The sequence below is a fragment of the Canis aureus genome, chromosome 25 (assembly GCF_053574225.1).
Source record: "Canis aureus isolate CA01 chromosome 25, VMU_Caureus_v.1.0, whole genome shotgun sequence".
Taxonomy (NCBI): Eukaryota; Metazoa; Chordata; class Mammalia; order Carnivora; family Canidae; genus Canis; species Canis aureus.
The window spans coordinates 46048730-46069576 of record NC_135635.1 but is presented as its reverse complement, the minus strand read 5'-3'; the positions used below and the strand labels follow the sequence as shown (position 1 = coordinate 46069576).

The following is a 20847-nucleotide window of genomic DNA, read 5'->3' as shown; positions in this document are numbered from 1 at the left end:
TCTATCCGTCATGAATAGATAAATAAAATCTTTAAAAAAATATTCTAGAAACAGTCCATTCATAATATTTCGGGAATTTATACATTCAAATGAAAATATATCTGTATGTTTTGTCAAAATATTACTCAAAGGAACATTTTGAAAATCATACTGAATTTTTAAGATATTACATTGATACCTTAACAAAAGACCCCTCTTTAAAATGATTGACAAAAATGAAAGAATAGAATTTGTAAGAGCATCTGTTGGGTATTATTTTCTTTTCAAATTGGACTCCTTCTATACACTCAGAGCAGATCTGAGTGTATACTAAACTCTCAAAGTAGGTAAGTATATTTCTGACACATCCCACTGTTCTACTTTCTTTTAAACACTCTTTATTTTCCAAGCCCTCAATATCCTCAATTTGTTCTATTTCCACCCTGGGTGAGAGGGACACTATATTACAAGGCAATTCATACTATAATAGTAGCAACTTCTTGTATTATCCCTTCATTTCCATTTTAAAAGTGTAGCTCCTTGAAAGGACAACGCCTTAACCTCAAAATGAGTTTCTATTCTATAGTGAATAGAATTGCAGGCTTCTTGTCACTCATCAGTATCTGAGAATTGTTTGTGTTTGTGGAGGGAAGGGACAGTATCCCTCAAATCCCACTGTTCTGGTCACCATCTGCTGTCCATCAGAAACCCAGCATTTTGAAGATTTTTGGCCTAGTTCTAGGAATAGCCTTGCTATTTTAGACTGAATGGTATTTATTAGAATATAGCAAGCTTTTTGTACATATACTTTGCATATTACTATTTTTGTATTTCAATTATATCTGAAAGTGTGAAATAGGTAATCAAAATGAAACAACAGACCATAAAGGATCAATCCTCTTTTCTGAAGGAGCAAAGCAAAATTACATGGTTCTAGACAATTCTAAGAATAGATTACTTTACGTTAGTAAATTTCTAATATGTAGAGAATGCAACACCCACCCACCTGCACACACGCAGAATTCATAAACTGAGAATATGAAGTGTGTCAAAAAGAGCACCTGGGTGGCTCAGTCAGTCAAACATTTGACTCAGTCTTGGCTTAAGTCATGATCTCAGGGTGGTGAGACAGAGCTCCACATCCTATTCTGTGCTCAGTGGGGAGGCTGCTTGAGATTCTCACTCTCTCTCACTCTCCCTCTGCCTCTCCCCCCCTCAAATAAATAATAAGTGTTTAAGAAAAAGAAGTATGTCAATGGAAGTTAGACTTGATGTTCTAATGAAAAACTATTGAAATTGAGCTTCCCTGTTGCATAAAACCAAGTCAGGAAAATGCTAGAAAATGAAGGGAGGTACTTAAAAGTGGGGCACACATCATTGGTGAGGAAAACAAAGTAGGATATAGTCATGAATATGTGGCTTTCCTAGACCACCTCTACGTAAGCATGTTATAGAGGATATAAAGGCATGGCTGGGAGACCAGTTGCTTAGGACAACCAACCAGAGCTCACACACAAGACTTTGTGGTCGATAAACTAAGGAACTGGGCACAGGGAAGAAAGAGAGGCTCTTTCTCTTCCCTACAATGTACAGGAGACTCCCTTTTCTTCTCACTCTACTCCACATTCTTCACTAAAGCCAGATTCAAAAGGAAAGCCTAAATTTTCAGTTCAGTTGATTTTCTGTTCCTACAGGACTTGAGACCACAGGCTGAAACCTGACTTTCTGGTTCCCTGAGAACAACCATCAAGCAGGAGAGAACATATGGTAGTAAACTTGAGGAATTTACCTCTGCCAAGATTAGAATGGAACTGAAATTATGTCAAGAATTTGGGGATGTCCTCCAGTGAGTAAACGGTTAGGTCCATCAGGCCTAAAGCAATTTGATTCAATTCAGTTCAATTCAATTAATTCTTCTCAAAAAACATAAGCACCTATTATGTGCTAGGAACTGTATTAATTTAAAGGAACACAGGGGTATAACAGTTATGGACAATGTCCTCAAAGAGCTTGGAAAAATCAGTAGAAGACAGATACATACTTTTTTTTTAAAGATTCTTTTTTTTTTAATTTTTTAAATTTATTTATGATAGTCACACAGAGAAAGAGAGAGAGGCAGAGACATAGGCAGAGGGAGAAGCAGGCTCCATGCACCGGGAGCCCAAGTTGGGATTCGATCCCGGGTCTCCGGGATCGCGCCCTGGGCCAAAGGCAGGCGCTAAACCACTGCGCCACCCAGGGATCCCTAAAGATTCTTATTTATTTATTCATGAGAGAGAGAGAGAGGAAGAGACAGAGGCAGAGGGAGAAGCAGGCTCCATACAGGGAGCCCCATGGGGACCTGGGACTCCAAGATCACACCCTGGCCTGAAGGCAAGTACTCAACTGCTGAGCCACCCAGACATCCCCAGATACATAATTGAAATGAACTACAAAGGATTCTCAGTAGTAAGGCAAGTAGAAGATGTATGCTGTATCAAGAAATGAGTCTAGTAAGCAATAATAAAGGCATTTCACTAAGTGCACTACTTGGAAATAATGGGGTATTCTCATCCCAGAGTGGCTTTGTGGTTAGTGACATGTTAGAGAAACAAATAACTTCATATGTCCGATTTGAATTCATAGACCACCATCTGAATTCCTCGAAGTCACTCAGACTCCTACACCAGATAGCCTGGAAACAAATGTCTTCCAGGTGATCTAGACTGTGGCTGTGGACTAGAAATACTTTATTAAAGAATAGCTCTGAACTGGACAAACTCTTTGAGTTGCAGCAGGCCTTCTATCCAGGATTGTAGTTGATGGCAGGTAAGGGCTGGTTCATATTCTCTGGAGAGATATGCTGGGGTCCCATAGAGTGTACAGGCTTTGGAGCAGCTTGCCTGGGTTGAAACTCAGTTTCACCACTTACCTACCTGCTGTGTAAGCAGAGCAAGTCACTTGACCCCTCTGTGCTTCCAATTCCTCAAGACCCACGATGAGTGTCTCAAGTACCTTTAAGGCCCATGATGAAAGGGGAGGAAAGAACTTTTTAAATGCCTCCTATGTGCTGCATATATGAAGGGTATTATGTTCCTTTATACATAAGAAGAAATTAAGGCTCAAAGAGGTTAAATAATTTTTTCAAGAATACACAATCAGCAGAATGGGCAAAACTAGAGCAGAAAGATGAATGGTTTCCTCAGGCGGGTAGAGTGGTGAGGGGAGAAGTTTGGGGAAAAGGAGAATGACTGCTAATGGGTATGAGATTTCTTGTAGGGATGATGAAAATGTTCTATAATTGATTACAGCAATGGTTACATAATGCTGTGAATGTAATAAAACCATTTAATTGCACAGTTTAAATACATGATTTGTATGGTATATAAATTAAGTCTCAATAAAGTGATTTTTAAAAAAGCACAGGCAAGAAGCATCAGTGTCTGATTCAGACTTGGGCCAGGAGGATGACTTTAAGGCCAGCTCTTTTTATTACGTCACACCATCTCTCACACAGAACCTGGTGCATCCTTCTCGCATAGGACACTATGTACACACACACAAAATCCAGGGATGGGAGGTAAGGGACTGTCCTTAGGTGCCTAAGGAGGGACGCCTGGGTGGCTCAGTGGTTGAGCATCTGCCTTTGGCTCAGGTCAAGATCCTTTAAATCTTTAACAAAAAAAAAAAAAGAAAGAAAGAAAGAAAGAAAAATAATCACCACTTAAAAATTCTTCTTTACACTTCTATTTTCCAAAAGTTTCACAAATAAACAGAACTTTTACAATAAGAAAATATTATTTGTAAGTGTAAAATTAAAAGAATAGCTCTAGTTTTTCAATTTTCTACTTTTCTAAGTTTTTTTAGATAAGCATGTGTTGGGGATCCCCTGGTGGCTCGGTGGTGTGGTGCCTGCTTTTGGCCCAGGGCATGACCCTGGAGTCCTGGGATCAAGTCCCATGTCGGGCTTCCTGCATGGAGCCTGCTTTTCCCTCTGCCAGTGCCTCTGCCTCTCTCTTTGTGTTTCTCATGAATAAATAAATAAGATCTTAAAAAAAAAAAAGATAAGCATGTGTTTTTCTTATAATAAAATATTTTATTTTGTTTTTTTTTTTCCTAAAGATTTTATTTATTTATTCATGAAAGGCACAGACAGAGAGAGAGGCAGAGACACAGGCAGAGGGAGAAGCAGGTTCCATGCAGGGACCCCGATGTGGGACTTGATCCCAGATCCTGGGATCATGCCCTGAGCCGCAGGCAGACGCCGAATCGCGGAGCTACCCAGGCATCCCTCTAGAACCTCTAGAACCTTTTTTTTTTTTAGAACCTTTTTTTATAGTTGCTGTTGTTGTGTTTCTTATAAACACAATAATATGTGTTTTTTATTTATGTACTTTAGAGAGAGATCATGCCTGCAAAGAGTACGAGTGGGGTGGGGCAGAGGAAGAGGGAGAAAATCCTCAAGCAGACTCCCTGCTGAGCACTAAGCCTGACATGGGGCTCCGTTCCAGGACCCTGATATCATGACCTGAGACAAAATCAAGTCAGATACTTAACCAACTGAGCCACCCAGGCACCCCTATGGTTATATTATTTTTTATACTTTGGTCTCTAGTCCTTTTCAAATTAGCCTTTGTGAATGGTGTGAGGTAGGGGGTCAGATTCATTTTTTCTCCTAATTGTTCCAGCACCCTTTGTTAAAAATAATATCCTAATAGGATTGCTTTGGCACCTTCATTGAAAATCAAATAACTGGGATCCCTGGGTGGCGCAGCGGTTTGGCGCCTGCCTTTGGCCTGGGGCGCGATCCTGGAGACCTGGGATCGAATCCCACGTCGGGCTGCCTGCATGGAGCCTGCTTCTCCCTCTGCCTGTGTCTCTGCCTCTCTCTCTCTCTGTGTGACTATCATGAATAAATAAATAAAATCTTTAAAAAAAAAAAAAAAAAAGAAAATCAAATAACTGCATATATGTGGGTCTAGTTTTGAGTTTTCTTTTTCTGTTTTTGTTACATTTGATTATCCTTATGTCTAGCCCCATTTTTAACTGAATTTTATAACTGGTCAGTTCAACATAATTTCTCTGGGCCTCAGTTCCTCATTTATACAATGAACTATTGTAGTTGCCTAATTTGTGAGGCCTCTTATATCTATAAAATCCTACAGTTCTTGGTTCTCAGCACCGCACTGTTCTATTTGTGCCAATCGTTTTTCATATTGATTCTATAGCTTGCTGGTTTTGAAAGAAGTTTAGGAATGTAAAGATCTGCATGAATTCCCTTTCTTTCCCGTAACTCTGGTGTCTCATTTCTGCCTCAAAATTTCAGAAAAGTGATTTGCGTTACTTAATGTTGACTAGAACTAGTAACAGAATCTGCTGTGTCTGCTGGTTTCTCTGGTAGAAGTATCTTATAAATGAAGACACCTACCAAAAGTTAGGACCGGGGAGCCCAGGTGGCTCAGCGGTTTGGCGCCGCCTTCAGCCCAGGGCCTGATCCTGGAGACCCGGGTTTGCGTCCCACGTCGGGCTCCCTGCGTGGAGCCTGCTTCTCCTTCTGCCTGTGTCTCTGCCTCTCTCTCTCTCTCTATCTATCTCTGTCTCTCATGAATAAATAAATAAAATCTTAAATTTTTTATTTTTATTTTTATTTTTATTTTTTTAAGTTAGGACCAGGGCACCCCCGGTGGCGCAGCGGTTTAGCGCCGCCTGCAGCCCGGGGCGTGATCCTGGAGACCCAGGATCGAGTCCCACATCGGGCTCCCTGCATGGAGCCTGCTTCTCCCTCTGCCTGCGTCTCTGCCTCTCTCTCACTCTATGTCTATAATAAATAAATAAATCTTAATTTTTCTTAAGAAAAAAAAGTTAGGACCAGCTATGACAATTGGGTATTCTATAAATAATGTAACTGCATACTTTATCTTGCAAATGAGGGCACTTTTGATATTGAAAGGCAGAATAATAATAATATAATCTTATACATACATATTATAACATATATAATTAATATATAATAAAATATAATTAATATAATAAATATGAAGTTACTATAATGAAATATATAATTAATATACAACATAATTATTCCTGTATAATTATAAGATTGTATTATTATTATTATTTTGTCTCTGAGGGGGCCACCATTCCTGAAAGTACTATAATAACCTGGTTGATGTGTGGAGTGGACAGAACAAGCTCCTTTTCCATCTCCGTTCTCCAAAAATCTATTTAATATGTCCATGGATAGAGGATGTATCAGATATTAAAGTGATAGGAACAGATACTACACTTGATCTAAGCCAAAGGCTGAGAAGTGATGAAATGGGTAATTATTAATAACTGTGCCAGAACAACAGGTGTAAACCAAGAGTGCCCTGGAATGTATAGTAGCCCTGTCAATAAATCTCTTAGAACTCAAAGTCATTCATTCAATAGCCATTTTTCAGATGCCTAAGTGTCATGGTCTGTATTAGGTGCTGGAGAGTCTAAGACAGATAAACTGAAATTCCTGCCCTGAAGAGTTTTCTGTATAGCTAGGGAAGCAGATAAAAAAAATCAGGCAATTATTGTGAAGTGTTAAGTTCCATGATGGATATCAGCCCAGGGTAAGGCAGACAGGAAAGACACCTGAGCTAAGTATGTATGTATGTATGTATGTATGTATTTATTTATTTATTTAGATTTTATTTATTTATGAGAGACACAGAGAGAGGCAGAGATGTAGGCAGAGGGAGAAGCAGACTTCCTGCAGGGAGCCTGATGTGGGACTCCATCACAGGACCATGGTATCGTGACCTGAGCCGGAGGCAGTTGCTCAACCGCTGAACCACTCAGGTGCCCCAGTTTTTATTTTATTTTTTAAAGATTTATTTATTTATTTGAGAGGGGAGGTGCAACAGAGGGAGAGAATCTTTAAACAGACTTTCTGATGATCACAGAGCCCCCACATCAAGGGCTTGATCTCCTGACCCTGAGAACATGACCTGATCCAAAACCAAGAGTTGGATGCTTAACTGACTGAGCCACCCAGGGGTCCCTTGAGCTACGTTTTTAAACAACAAAGTGTTACCAAAGGGTTTGCTGAAGGTGGCAGAGGGTATGTTGTTGAAGGCTTTCAGGTACCAGCTAAGCAATTGGGACAATGAAATAACAGTATTAATAGCAAGTTAGATTTGCATAGCCTTTTAGAGAATTATCAAAAATTGGGTTGCTTGCCCAGAAGAAAATAGAGAAGCAACAGTGTCAGCATAGGCAGAGGAAATGAGAATAACAATCCATAAAAGAGATGAGCACTCAGCTCCTCTTGCAATTTCCATGGAGGCCAATCAACAGCTGCTCCCAAGGGCCCTGTTCTCCACCTACCTCTCTTTCTGCATTCCCCCTGGATGACCTCATCCACTCCCAAAGTTTCAAAGGATAGTTAGTTGTTGATGCCTCCTAAATGGGTATGCTAGTCCTGGGCTTTCTGCTGAACTGCAGGTCTGAATATTCCCTGCTCATTGACTCAAATTTAACATATGTACTAACATTTCCCTCCCTCCTCAAATCTGCTTTCTTCTCTGGTGTTCTATATTTTACAGAATGACCTCTCTGTCTACTCTGTTTGTTTGTTTTTTTTTTTTTTTTTTTCTTTTTTAAACAGGAGAAAATAAAATCTATTTGTTTAAGTTTTTATTTTTATTTATTTTTTGTTTTTTGTTTTTTAAGTTTTTAATTCCAGTACAGTTAACATGCAGTGTATTTCGGGTGTACAATATAGTGATTCAGGGATCCCTGGGTAGCGCAGCGGTTTGGCGCCTGCCTTTGGCCCAGGGTGCGATCCTGGAGACCCGGGATCTAATCCCACATCAGGCTCCCAGTGCATGGAGCCTGCTTCTCCCTCTGCCTGTGTCTCTGCCTCTCTCTCTCTCTCTGTGACTATCATAAATAAATAAAAATTAAAAAAAAAAAAAAACAATATAGTGATTCAGAATCCTATACATTACTCAGTGTTCATCAAAATAAGTGTACTGTTAATCCCCTCTACCGGGACGCCTGAGTGGCTCAAGGGTTGAGCGTCTGCCTTTGGCTCAGGTTGTCATCCTGGGGTCCTGGGATCGAGTCCCACATGGGGCTGCCTACAGGGAGCCTGCTTCTACCTCTGCCTCTCTCTGTGTGTCTCTCATGGGTAAGTAAAATCTTTAAAAAAAAATCCCTTCTTCTATTTCACCTGTCCCCCCCCAACAAACCTTCCCTCTGGTAACCACCAGTTTGTTCTCTATAGGTAAGAGTCTGTTTCTTGATTTGTCTCTTTTTATCCTTTGTTCGTTTGTTTTATTTTTTTAATTCCACATATTAGTGAAATCATATAGTATTTGTCTTTGACTTACTTCGCTTAGCATTATACTTTCTAGCTCCATCTATGCTGTTGCAAAGATTTCATTTTTTTTAAAGATTTTATTTATTTATTCATGAGAAACACAGAGAGAGAGGCAGAGACACAAGCAGAGGGAGAAGCAGGCTCCTCAAAGGGAACCCAATGTGGGACTTGACACTGGATCCCGGGATCACACCCTCAGCCAAAGGGGCTCAACCATTGAGCCACCCAGGCATCCTGTCTCAGTGCTTTTCAAGCCCTATTTAAATTCTCTTGATTGTAAGATCCCCTTCCCCACCTTTATTTAGCCTCAGCCAAAAAGGAGAACTGAAGCTTTCATTAAGTTACTCTGGCCCTTTATTAAAGGCTTGCTTGAGAGACAGTTGGGATTTGGCTTGCATTCTTTTCCAGCCACCTGAATGGCAGGTTGAATGGGCTTAATGGATCTAAGAGGATGACAGGGAAGGCCGGTGACTAATGCATTTAGCCACCTTATTTCCAGAACAATCACCTGAGTGAAAACCTTCTTGTCATCCTTGATCAACCTTGTTAAAGGGAGTTAGGCTGGTATCAGTCCAGTGCAGAATATGTGCTTGTACATACATGATATTGAGAAATCAGAGCCTTGTTTTACAATATCCCTCCCAGGTTTTGCTTCATGGTAATGATTCTCATTCTCCATGATCTGTCATCAACACTGGCACTTTTGATCACCTTCTCCCTGAAACTCCAATTTCCTTTAATTTCAGTGACCTAACCGTGTATCATTACTTCAAAGGCAAAACAAAGTTAAGAACTCTACTCTCACCACAGGGATCCTGGCTGGCTCAGTCAGGAGAGTATGCAACTCTTGATCGTGGGATCTGGAATTCAAGCCCCATGTTTGGTATAGAGATTACTTAAAAAAAAATTTTTTTTTTTTTTTAAATTAAGACATGTGGAGTCAAACTGCTGGGGTTTGACTCTGGGCTCTGTGCCTTGTTGAGTGGGCTCAGGCAAAGCTCTCTGACTCTCAGAGAGCTTAAGTGATAGTACTTACATCATCAAGTTATTGTGAGAATTAAATGAGTGAATAAATTTTAAACACTTAGAATAGTACCTAGAAAATGATAGGCACTTAATTCATTGTCATTGCTTTATATTTGAATTCTCTCTGTTGCCTTCTTTGGCTCCTCTTCCAATTCCCTAAATGTGACTCAAAATTTGTCTATTTACCTTTTCTCCTCTACATAATTTCTCTCTCTCTCTCTCTCTCTCTCTCTTTCTCTTTCTCTCTCTCCTTTTTAGGTATGTAATCCTTCCTGTGGAAGGGATTGTATGGGAAGAACTGTGGACTCCACACTGGTTCTGATTTTTCTCCTGAGCTCCAGCCATACTTTCAGTGCCTACCAGATACCGACTTGGTTGTCTCGATAGCACCAAAATCAACACTCCCAGATCCTGACTCATCGTCTCAGGGAAACATATTCTTTGATGTCTTCCAAGACTTCCATGTCCATCCAAGTAGTTAATGAGCCCTTTATAATCTTTTATCTATATCCCTTCCATTTCTAATGCAATCCCCCAATTTCAGCCTATCTGACCTCATACTTTTCCAATTGCTTTAGGTTTCTTTTACCTGCACATCACCATCAATTAATCACAGATTGTACAAAAAATGTCCCAAGATTCTTCTTTTCAGGAAAACTCAGGACCTCTCTCTTATCTAATATATAAAATCCAAATCCATAACTCAGCATTTAAGGTTTTCCTGGCTCTGGCTCCTAACCGTCTCCCCTTTCTCCCCCTCTACTTCTACACACACCCATGTTCTAGACACCTTCACTTCCTCAGCCTATGTGTCTTTACTCACATCACTCAGCTTAAGATGGCTCTCCACCCAACTTTGGCTATTGAAATCCTAAATCCTACTTATCCTTCAAAACCTTATGTACATACTACTTCTTCAAGGAGGCCTTTCCTGACTACTCAGTTCCCTTAAGCTCTGTCAGACTTTCCACTATTTTTATTATACTTATCACATGCTGTCCTATAATTATTTATTTCCATGGCTTGACTCCCCAGATAGATTGCAAACATTCTGTGGGTAGAGATCCTATTCTGCATATATCTGTGCATCAGACTTGCCTGGTTCAATACCTTTCATATAGTAGAATTTTTTTTTTTTGAGATTTTATTTTTGAGTAATCTCTACACCCAATATGGTGCTTGAACTCACAAACTCAAGATCAAGAGCTGCACATTCCACCAACTGAGCCAGCCAGGCGTCCCCATTTATTCTTTTTTTTTTTTTTTTTCATGAGAGACACAGAGAGAGTGGCAGAGACATAGAGGGAGAAGCAGGCTCCCTGCACGGGGCCTGATGTGGGACTCAATCCCTAGGCCCCGGATCATGTCCTGAGCCAAAGATAGACGCTCAACTGCTAAGCCCCCCGGGGGGGCCCTTATAGTAGACTCTTAATGTGAATGGATGGATAAAATCATAGGTCTACTTGTATCTGTGTATAATTTTTCCAAAAGATTTGGTGGTAACAACTGCTGCCATCAAGTCATAATCTAAACCAGAAAATACATTTGGCGAATAATTAAATTTCCTTGGCTCATTAAATCTTGTAATTTGGGAAGTGGCTTCAGTGATGTGGTCATTTTTCTGATAAGCCCCAAACCCAGACCATCAGTTCATGAAAAGTCAACATGTGGAAATGTTTATCAGCCACTAAATGCCAGAACAGAGTGGTTTTGGTGCTGCCAACAAGCAATCAATCAGAATATTTAATTCTTTATATCTGGGCCTGGAAGCTCATATAGGAATCGTGAGAAATATAAAAACAGTATAAGATGTTACTATTTCATGGAGGCTTTTGATCTGATTATGAGACAAAATCAGCATACTTGAAATAATTTAAAAATAAATAAGGCTAATGTGCATAGTATTGGATATAAGTGTCACAGGAATTTAGAGAAAGGAAAGATAAAAATAATACTACTTACCATGAGTGCATAGTATTTGACAATCTATTATCATTTATTCCATATAATTTCCCCCAAATCTTATGAGCTAAGCATTAGTATTCTCATTTTACAAATGCAAAAACCAAGATATTAGGTAATTTGTCCAAGGTCTAGAAATATAGCTAGAAAATATTATCATTTACCAGCTGGATTTCAAAACTATGTATCAGTGCTTCCATCTGGACTTCCAAAGCCCATTTCTGAAATTACAAATTATTTGTCTACACAAAACCTCAGTAGTTTTTTTTTTTTTTAAAGATTTTATTTATTCATTCATGAGAGACACAGAGAGAGAAGCAGAGACGCAAGCAGAGGGAGAAGCAGGCTCCATGCAGGGAGCTCCATGTGGGACTTGATCCCAGGACTCCAGGATCACGCCCTGAGCCAAAGGCAGACCTCAACCGCTGAGCCACCCAAACTTCCCAAAACTCAGTAGTTCTTAAGTAGTTCCCAGCTTCTATATATGGCATTTAAAGCCTGACACAGGGGGATCCCTGGGTGGCGCAGCGGTTTAGTGCCTGCCTTTGGCCCAGGGCACGATCCTGGAGACCCGGGATCGAGTCCCACGTCGGGCTCCCGGTGCATGGAGCCTGCTTCTCCCTCTGCCTGTGTCTCTGCCTCTCTCTCTCTGTGTGTGTGACTATCATAAATAAAAAATTAAAAAAAAAAAGCCTGACACAATGTGTCTACAGTAACCTATCCTTTCAGCCTGATGGCCAATTACTCCTCCCCTTGCACTCTGGAAATGGGACATCTCAGACTCTGCCTTTGTAGAAATCCCATGGTTTAGGACTTTGTGTCTTATTTGTAAAAGCTTCAGATGCCTGGTTGGCTCAGTCAGTAGAGAATGTGACTCTTCATCTAAGGATTGTGAGTTTGAACCCCACATTGGGTATAAAAAAAGAAAAAATGTCTTTAAAATGTAGAGTTTATTACAAGAATTTGAAGAAATCTCACAAACCTCACAGCCAAAATCTGGTCAAGCTTCAAATGGATTTGGAACCTGGACCTGTAAAATGCTGGCCTTCCCTGTAGCCCCTGGTCCCATCTTCTCTTCTCTAAATATTTATTTTCTTCTTTCTCTTCTCCTGCAGGGTGGGCACATGGTAGAGGATCGCTGCTCCACATTTCCAAGTTCAACGTCTTCAGTTGCAAGGGTAGGGACTTACCAACACCGATGAACCTTGACTTCAATTCACAAATAGGAAGACTGAATGGTAGCTTGGGTCAAATGTCATCCATGGCTTGGGAAACTAGGGTCTCATCAATACAAACATGGCTGTTGCAACCCTTCCCTATGTCGGGGACACATGCTGGTTAGGAGGAGCATTTCTTTTCCTTTTTTTTTTTTTTTTTTTAGGAGGAGCATTTCTTGAAAAAAGGCAACTAAAACTTAATTGCACCCAACAGATGTACTGCATTCTGCCTTCCTACCTCACCCTAGAAAAATCCTGACCCTCCTTCCAATCCCAGATCAAAGGCCATTCAAAAAATACTTTTTTCCTTAGAAATACCCATGTAGGGGATCCCTGGGTGGCTCAGTGGTTTGGTGCCTGCCTTTGGCCCAGGGCGCGATCCTGGAGTCCCGGGATCAAGTCCCACGTTGGGCTCCTGGCATGGAGCCTGCTTCTCCCTCCTCCTGTGTCTCTGCCTCTCTCTCTCTCTCTCTGTCTGTCATAAACAAATAAATAAATAAATCTTAAAAAAAAAATACCCATGTAAAATGTATGCTGTGTGTTTTGCCTGGCTGTATGACCTCTCCTGTCGCACAGTTCCTTGCACGTAACAAATGGTCAATAATTGCCGTTGAAGTGAGTTAAGCAAAGGCAGTAAAAGTGTTTATGGCAAGCGGTGTTTGGTCTGGGCATTAAAGTCGGGACGTGATTCTCATCAATGTGGGAGGGGTCACCATAGCTGAGGGAAATAATGAGCCAGAGCTCAGGAGTATGAGAGCAGAAAAGAGGCCACTCTGAGTGGAGAGTGGTGTGGGCCCTGGGATCATCAGGGAGGGGAAGTAAGGCCCGTGAGGAGCCTTGACAGGTGGGTGTGCAGGGGAATTATACTTCATGCCACAGGCAACTGAGAGGCAGTACAGGAACAGAGAATGGCTTGCTGAAAGCAGAGAGTGGTAGAGGAACATCAGCCTGGTGCACACAGCAGAGCAAGAAGCAGCCAGTGTGGAGAAGGAAAGAGAAAGAGGAAGGAGAAAGGTGCAGAACCAACACAAGTTTGGAAGACTGTGTGTCTGGGACTAGGCCATAAGCTGGTAAGGACCATGGCTAAAGGAACAGGAAGGAAAGATCTAAAAGAGATTTTCAAGAAACAAACTGTAGAATGAGGTCTGTCATATTTGGAAGGCAGCTATGCTCACCACTATACCACCAACACAGTGCCAGGTCTGTCATATTTGCTGCCACTCTCACGGATCTCATTTCTATACATCAACAGCACTGTAAGGTACTCTCTCCCTGAGTTTAAGTGACATGACTATAATCACAGAGATAATGAGTAGAAGAGCCTAGATTTGAAACCATTCCTGTCTGAGTCTAAAGCAGCCACTCCTTCCACCATGCCACACTGCCTGGTTATACTTACAGCATTTTCTTAGAACTGGTGATGTAAGCCAGCATGTCTGAGCACAGGGCATCTATGTCAAGCTCCTGAAACCGTACCTCTACCCTGCAGAACAGTCTCCAGAAAATGATCAGGCTAGGTCTGCAAGGACAAGATGGAGGCAATTATGTAAACTGCCTCACCTTTCTGGGCCTTGAATCCTTCATCCATGAGAGGGGCAAAATTGTGGGATGTCACTTCTAAGCTCAGACTACAAGCCCAGTCCACATCCTTACTAAACCTAATGAGCAATCCTGAGCCAGAATCACCACCTAAGCCACATCTGGATTCCTAACCCTAAGAAACTGGGGGGAAAATATTTATTCTATGCTGCTACATTTTGGGCAATTTGTTACTCAGCAATAGATAGCTGATATATCCTGTGAGCTGACAAGATTCACAAGGACCTGGTCTGATGACAAGGGCTATGGTTTTGGTCTGTCAGCCCACTTTCTCCTAAATGGTAGCACATGGTAGAAGAAAGAGGCCCAGGGTGGACCCAGGACTCAAACCAGGCAGTCTGACCCCAGAGGAAAAGGCAAGGGTGGTTAATGCTAGTGAACAGCCAGAGCCATGTCCTTTTGGCTGACTGCAGAGGAAAGAAGCTAGGAAGGATATCCTTAAGAAACCATTGTGGGTTTTGTTCATCAGCAATGATGAGGGCTCCTTCTTCTGGAAGACTTCACAAGCTACTGATATTCTTTCCAGCATTAGTTTCTGGAACAGCACAGAGAAAGCTTTAGAAAAGCACCCGCTTCACTCTGTGAAGTTTTCTGATATATTTTCCAGATTAACAAAGACAAGTTATCTCAAGTCAGCTTCCTAGGCCATGTGACTTTGGTGGTTCCTTTGCTATTTAAGGGAACTCTATTTTTTTCTTAAGATTTTATTTATTGGGGGCAGCCCAGGTGGCTCAGCAGTTTAGTGCCACCTTCAACCCAGGGTGTGATCCTGGAGACTCGGGATTGAGTCCCATGTCAGGCTCCCTGCATGGAGCCTGCTTCTCCCTCTGCCTGTGTCTCTGCCTCTCTCTCTGTGTCTCTCATGAATAAATAAATAAAATCTTTTAAAAAATAAATAATAAATAAATAATAAAAAAATAAAAAGATTTTATTTATTGGGATGCCTGGGTGGCTCAGCGGTTTAGCTCTGCTTTTGGCTCAGGGGGTGATCCTGAAGTTTAGGAATCGAGTCCCGCATCAGGCTCCCTGAGGGATGCCTGCTTCTCCCTCTGCCTGTGTCTCTACCTCTCTCTCTGTGTCTCTCATGAATAAATAAATACAATCTTTTTTTTTTTTTTCAAAAAAAAAAAGATTTATTGTATTTATTTAAGAGAAAGATAGAGAGAGCACAAATAGGGAGGAGAGGGAGAAGCAGACTCTCCACTGTGTAGGGAGCCCAATGTAGGGCTCCATCCCAGGACCTTGAGACCGTGCATGACCTGAGCTAAAGGCAGACTCTTAACCGACAGAGACACCCAAATTCCCCTAAATAAAATCTTTAAAAAATAAAAAAAATAAATAAAACAACTTAAAATACAAACAAATAAAATACCTACTGGGTCAGATACTTCTTGATCATGTTTATTTCCTTTCCTTACACATTAGAGTGTTCACAGAAAAAATTAAGAGTAACTACTCACCCCTTCTTTTTTTTTTACTCACCCCTTCTTAATACACAAATCACCCTGTCCTTTCTAATGAAGACTTGGAGTTTCCTAATAAGAGACCTCATAGGTTAAAGTGTCCAAAATTATTAATCAGAGGCAGAAACCAGTAAATTATTAGATATTGTCTTGTTTTTCTTGCAGACATTTGGCCTTTGAAGATGATATCAGAGTGTTATCTGAACAAGTAAAAAAAAAAGGAAAGAAAAGAAAGAAAGAAAGATAGAAAGAAAGAATAAGAAAAGAAAAAGCTATTAACCAGGTTCCAGACAAGTAATCAAATAGTAGGAACAAGCAAGAGATCAGCCAGTCGGGGGAGAGCAGATTTACATCAGAGTAAAGGGGAATTTGCTCTCCACTTTATGCTCCCTAGCTATTTCTAGTCTCTCCAGGTAGCATCCAGTGCTCACCTGCAGGGTGCTTTGGGAGCACAGGTAAGCCATGCACTTGAAGGCTAAGGTTCAGGCAGGCCCGGGAAAAGCCTCCCAGTCACCAAGGTGCGCTGGTGCCTCTCAGGTGACTCAGAGCTCTCCTTTAAACTGAACTTAACAAATATAAAAATCAATTTAATCATAAAAATTGTGAATCTCAGCTTAAATCGACTTAGAGTTTTACCTGGGATCTAACGTACAGCATGGTGACTATAGTTAATAAGACCAAGTTAATAATGACTCACCAATGATTGTTCTGCAGGTCAGGAAAAGGATTCTAGTTCCCCTATTACAGGTGAGTTTTCCTGGTGAAGTTATTCTGTCTTCTAGCCACAATGGCCTGAGCACTTCAACAGATTTTATCTTCCTTTTTGATCTTTTTTTTTTTTATTTAGGCTCCAGGTCCAGTGTGGACCCCAATGTGGGGCTTAAACTCACAACCCCAAGATCAAGACATGAGCTGAGATCAAGAGTCAGATATTTAGGGGCGCCTGGGAGACTCCCTTGGTTTAGTGTCTACCTTCAGCTCAGGTCGTGATCCCCCGTGGTCGTGGGATTGAGTCCTGCATTGGGCTCCCTGCAGGGAACCTGCTTCTCCCTCTGCCCCTGCCCCAGCTCATGCTCTCCCTCACTGGCATTCTCTCTCTCAAATAAATAAATGAATATCTTAAAAAATTATAAAAAGTCAGAGCTGCCCAGATACCACTTAACCTTGCTTTTTGAACCCTCAGTTACTAAGACTCAAAGTCACCTTTATCCAAGCTAGAAAATGGGTAAGATCCCTTCTGCGTGATTTTTAATTTGCTAGGATGAAAGCAAAGAGGAGTAAAGAGAACTGAAAATAGAGAGAGGATCTGGTTCAGGTAAACAGTACCCCCAGACTTAGTTATTGACCCCACAACAAGTTATTGTGAAGCGTTTGGCCACCACTGCACAGTGGCAGTCCATGTAACGCTCTGGTCTATAGAACGCAGAGCAAAAGTTATGGGAAATGACCTTGTCTTAGTCTGTTCAGGCTGCTCTAACAAATAGATCACAGACTGGGTGGCTTATAAACAACAAAAAATGTATGTCTCACAGTTCTAGAAACTACGAAGTCCCAGGTCAAGGTGCCAGTGGATTCAGTATCTGTTGAGAGTCCACTTCCCCGGTCGCCTTCTCCCTGTGTCCTCACTTGGCAGGAAGGGAGAGAACTCTCTAGGGGCATCAGTCCCTTTCATGAGGGCTCCACCCTCATGACCAAATTACTCCTGCAAGGCCCCACCTCCTGATACCATTGCGTCCGAGGTTAGGATTTCAATATAGACATTTTGGTGGACTTACATTCAGTTTGTAACAGACTCCATCTTTAAAATCATACAAAGTTCTCCCTACTTAATTTCAATAGACAAAATCATGTGCTAGTGCAAGGCAAGCACCACAGAGGCTATAAAGATGAAAAGACACAGTCCTTGCCCTCCAGGACAAGGAAAATCCAGTCCACTTACAGAGATAGCCTTGTCAGCAACATTCTAAAAACAAAGAGGACAAAAGTGGGAACCAAGCAGAGAAAAAAACCAACGTGCCAAAGAAGCCCAGAGGAAGAGAGGGTTCAGTCACTCCTAGGAAAGGCATGTGCCAGGGCCTCAAAGAATAAGTAGGATCTGGATAGGCAGAAGCAGCCAGGGATCCGCAGAAGCAAAACCACAGAGGCATAACATGCCAGAGGAACCTGGGAGACTCCAGGAATTGGCAAATGCCTTTTCAATACCCCCATCTGCTTGTAATACCAGGATAATTAGAACAGTTGACTGCCATAGCCGTTCCCAAGTAACTGAAGAATTACTGCCTTGACTCGAGAGGATAGGAGCTGGAAATGGGCAAAAACAGAGAAGCCAAGCTTTCGTGTGAACACAGAAGTCATAGGTGGATCATGACATCAAGCAGACATACAACTTCTAGAGAGATTCACCAGGTAAAGTTTCTCCGTGTCAAAGCTGAATGAGACTAGGGGCACTTGGGTGGCTCTGTTGGTTAAGTGTATGCCTTCGGCTCAGGTGGTGGTCTGGGGGTCCTAGGACTGAGCCCCAAGTCCAGCTCCTTGCTCAATGGAAAATCTACTTGTCCCTCTCACTCTCCTTCTCCCCCTACCCTTTCCCCTGCTCGGGCTCTCAAATAAATAAATTAATATCTTAAAGGGAAAAAAAAAAAAGGTAAATGAGCCTGAAGAGGTAACCTGACCAGCAGATGATGAGATATCCCTCATCTTTTCCCTAGGCTTCGAAGAAGTTCCTTAAACCAGCGCTTCCCAGATTTTTCCATCACAGTGTACCTACTTGCCAAGCCTTATCTGCCCTGCCTCTTATGGCACTAAGGAACTACGTGTCCCAGGCTCCCTTGCCCTCTAGCCAATGGGAGGCACCATGGAAACCTGGAGAGTGAGAAGAAGGAAGAAGCCAGAGTGTTCCTCCTCCTACAAAAGCCCAATGCCCCACAAAGACAGAGTCTCCCACATGACTCCATTGCTAGCTGGATGTCTCACTTCATGGTCCCAGCATCCTTCCCCAGGAGGCTCCCCCTTCTCCTGGCCAAACACCAGCCATCATGCCAACTCTGGGAGCCTGGGAACATCACCCAGTCCCCATGTCCTTCTAACACTAGCAGGGGCCATGGTTTCTGCACATTTCTCAATTGACTCATTATCCCTTGTTTGACTCCTTGGTTCTTACAATGCTCGTGAAACCAGCTTCTTGCACTGGAGTGCCCTTTTTCCTGATTGGATGCAGATTGATAAAGCAGAGAGGTCTGCTGCAGAGGGGCAATTTCTGTGCTATATCATGGTTTGCTTAAAAAGCCATGTAAATTTTGTTTATATCTCAGAATCTGTTTATTTTAATATGAAAATAATGTTTCCCAGAAATTGCACCATGAATCTGAAGCTCCAGAAAGATGTCTAACATTTGTTCTGTGGCACTATTTTCCGACCCCTTAGCGTATTGATAGGGAGCTCCTGGATCATCCCTGGCCATCTGTGTTATTCTCCTTAAGCTACCACAACAAAATTCCACAGACTGGGGACTTAAATAATAGAAATTCATTTTCTCACCATTCCGTAGCTTAAAAGTCCAAGATCAAGGTGCCAGTAGGGTCAGTTCCTATGATACCCTTCTTCTTGGCTTGTGGATGACCACCTTCTCTCTGTGTCTTCCCATGGCATTTTCAGTGAGCGCATGTTTCCCAGTGTCTTTTCCTCCTTTTACAAGGACACAAGTCCTATTGGCTTAGGGCCCCACTCTTATGACTTTATTTGACCTTAATTACTTCCTTAAAGGCCCTATCTCCAAATACTGTCACACTGGGACTTAGGGCTTCAACACGTGAATTTTGAAAAATTCATGCCACCTTGTAACCTTGTAACCTTTTGGCAGAACTGCAAAGAATTCATCTCCATTATGAAGATGATTATTCCAACATTTCACAATTCCAGTACCCAGAGCCATTGTCTCCCCAAGGTCACTACTAAAAATGAAATTGCTGTCTAGGAGCCTTAGAATATCACCTCTAGTGTTCTCCTATTAGCCATTAGCAAATTACCACGCCAAAAGAGTCACCCTGGGAAGAGAAAGGTTCAAGGGTGTGGGAGTAGGGAGGATGGGAGTGAGTGTGGAGCTGTTTGAGCAACAGCCAGCTGTTTGAGGCTAGGTTGAGCTGGGGATGGGAGAGTGAAATATTCTTTTCTCTTTTTTCTTCTCCAAATTTTTTTCTCTTATTTTTCTCCTCAGTCAACTCCTGCTATGGGGCAAGTCCCACGTCTGCTTGCTCTGGGCACATGGTCATTGCTACACACCTGGCTGGGTCCATCTCTTTCCACCCAGCAAATGGTTATGGGCTGAGAGAGTACTTCAGTGCAGGGACAGCTGACTGGGGAAGCACTGGGGTCCACAGTACAATGAACCGGAACTTAGAGTCTTATGGAGGAACTCAGCTCTCTCCTAGTAGGGCTGTTTGCAGGTGGGTGGGAAGGGGTGGGGGTTAGGGGTCATTTAATTCAGAAGTTCAGAAAGTCAAGGCATTCCCATTCTTTTGTATTTTTTTAAAGAAGTTGCATCAAGTAAAATATGTGGATTTCACGTTTTAGCCAAAAAATAAAAAGGGAAAGGAACTACCATTGATGAAGCCTGAACACGATGCTAGGTGCCTTAATTATTTAATAATCCCCATAATGTTAGGAGATATTACCTCCCCACCTGCCAGCTGAAGACACTGAGGTCCCGGAAGGTAAGAAGCAAGTGGGGAGAAAGCCAGGACATGCGGGCAGTCTGACGCACGACCCATGCTCTTACTTACTTACACTGTGACACAAACCCAAATCTGAATCCACACACTACTTCTGTTTGCTGACTGGGCATAAAGAGGTTTAGTACCATCACCAAGGATTCTCAGCTGGTTAATGGTAGCACATAAACTGGAAAAAAAGAATCAGTTCTTATTATTCCCAACTTGCCATCAAACTCTAAAATGCAGCTCATCTTCCTTATAATTGAAACCACTTTTGGGATGCCTGGGTGGCTCAGTGGTTGAGCACCTCCCTTCAGCCCAGGGTGTGATCCTGGAGTCCTGGGATCGAGTTCCATATTGGGCTCTCTGCATGGAGCCTGCTTCTCCCTCTGCCTTTGTCTCTACTTCTCCCTCTGTGTCTCTCATGAATACAGAAAATCTTAAAAAAAAAAAAAAAGCCATTTATTCTGTATCTTTACTTTTTTTCTTTTTTTGCAAAACTGCAGTTAAAGTTTTACCATCAGGCTTCTTTGGTTGTAAGCAACAGAAATGGATTC

The 20847-nt window shown here is 41.9% G+C and overlaps 1 non-coding gene across 1 annotated transcript; it reads right to left on the bottom strand.

The window, feature by feature from the left end:
- Nucleotides 1-6085: 6085 nt before the first annotated feature.
- LOC144297756 (U2 spliceosomal RNA) lies at nucleotides 6086-6273 on the bottom strand. The gene has a single exon (XR_013364632.1). It is a non-coding gene; the product is annotated as a U2 spliceosomal RNA (small nuclear RNA).
- Nucleotides 6274-20847: the final 14574 nt, after the last annotated feature.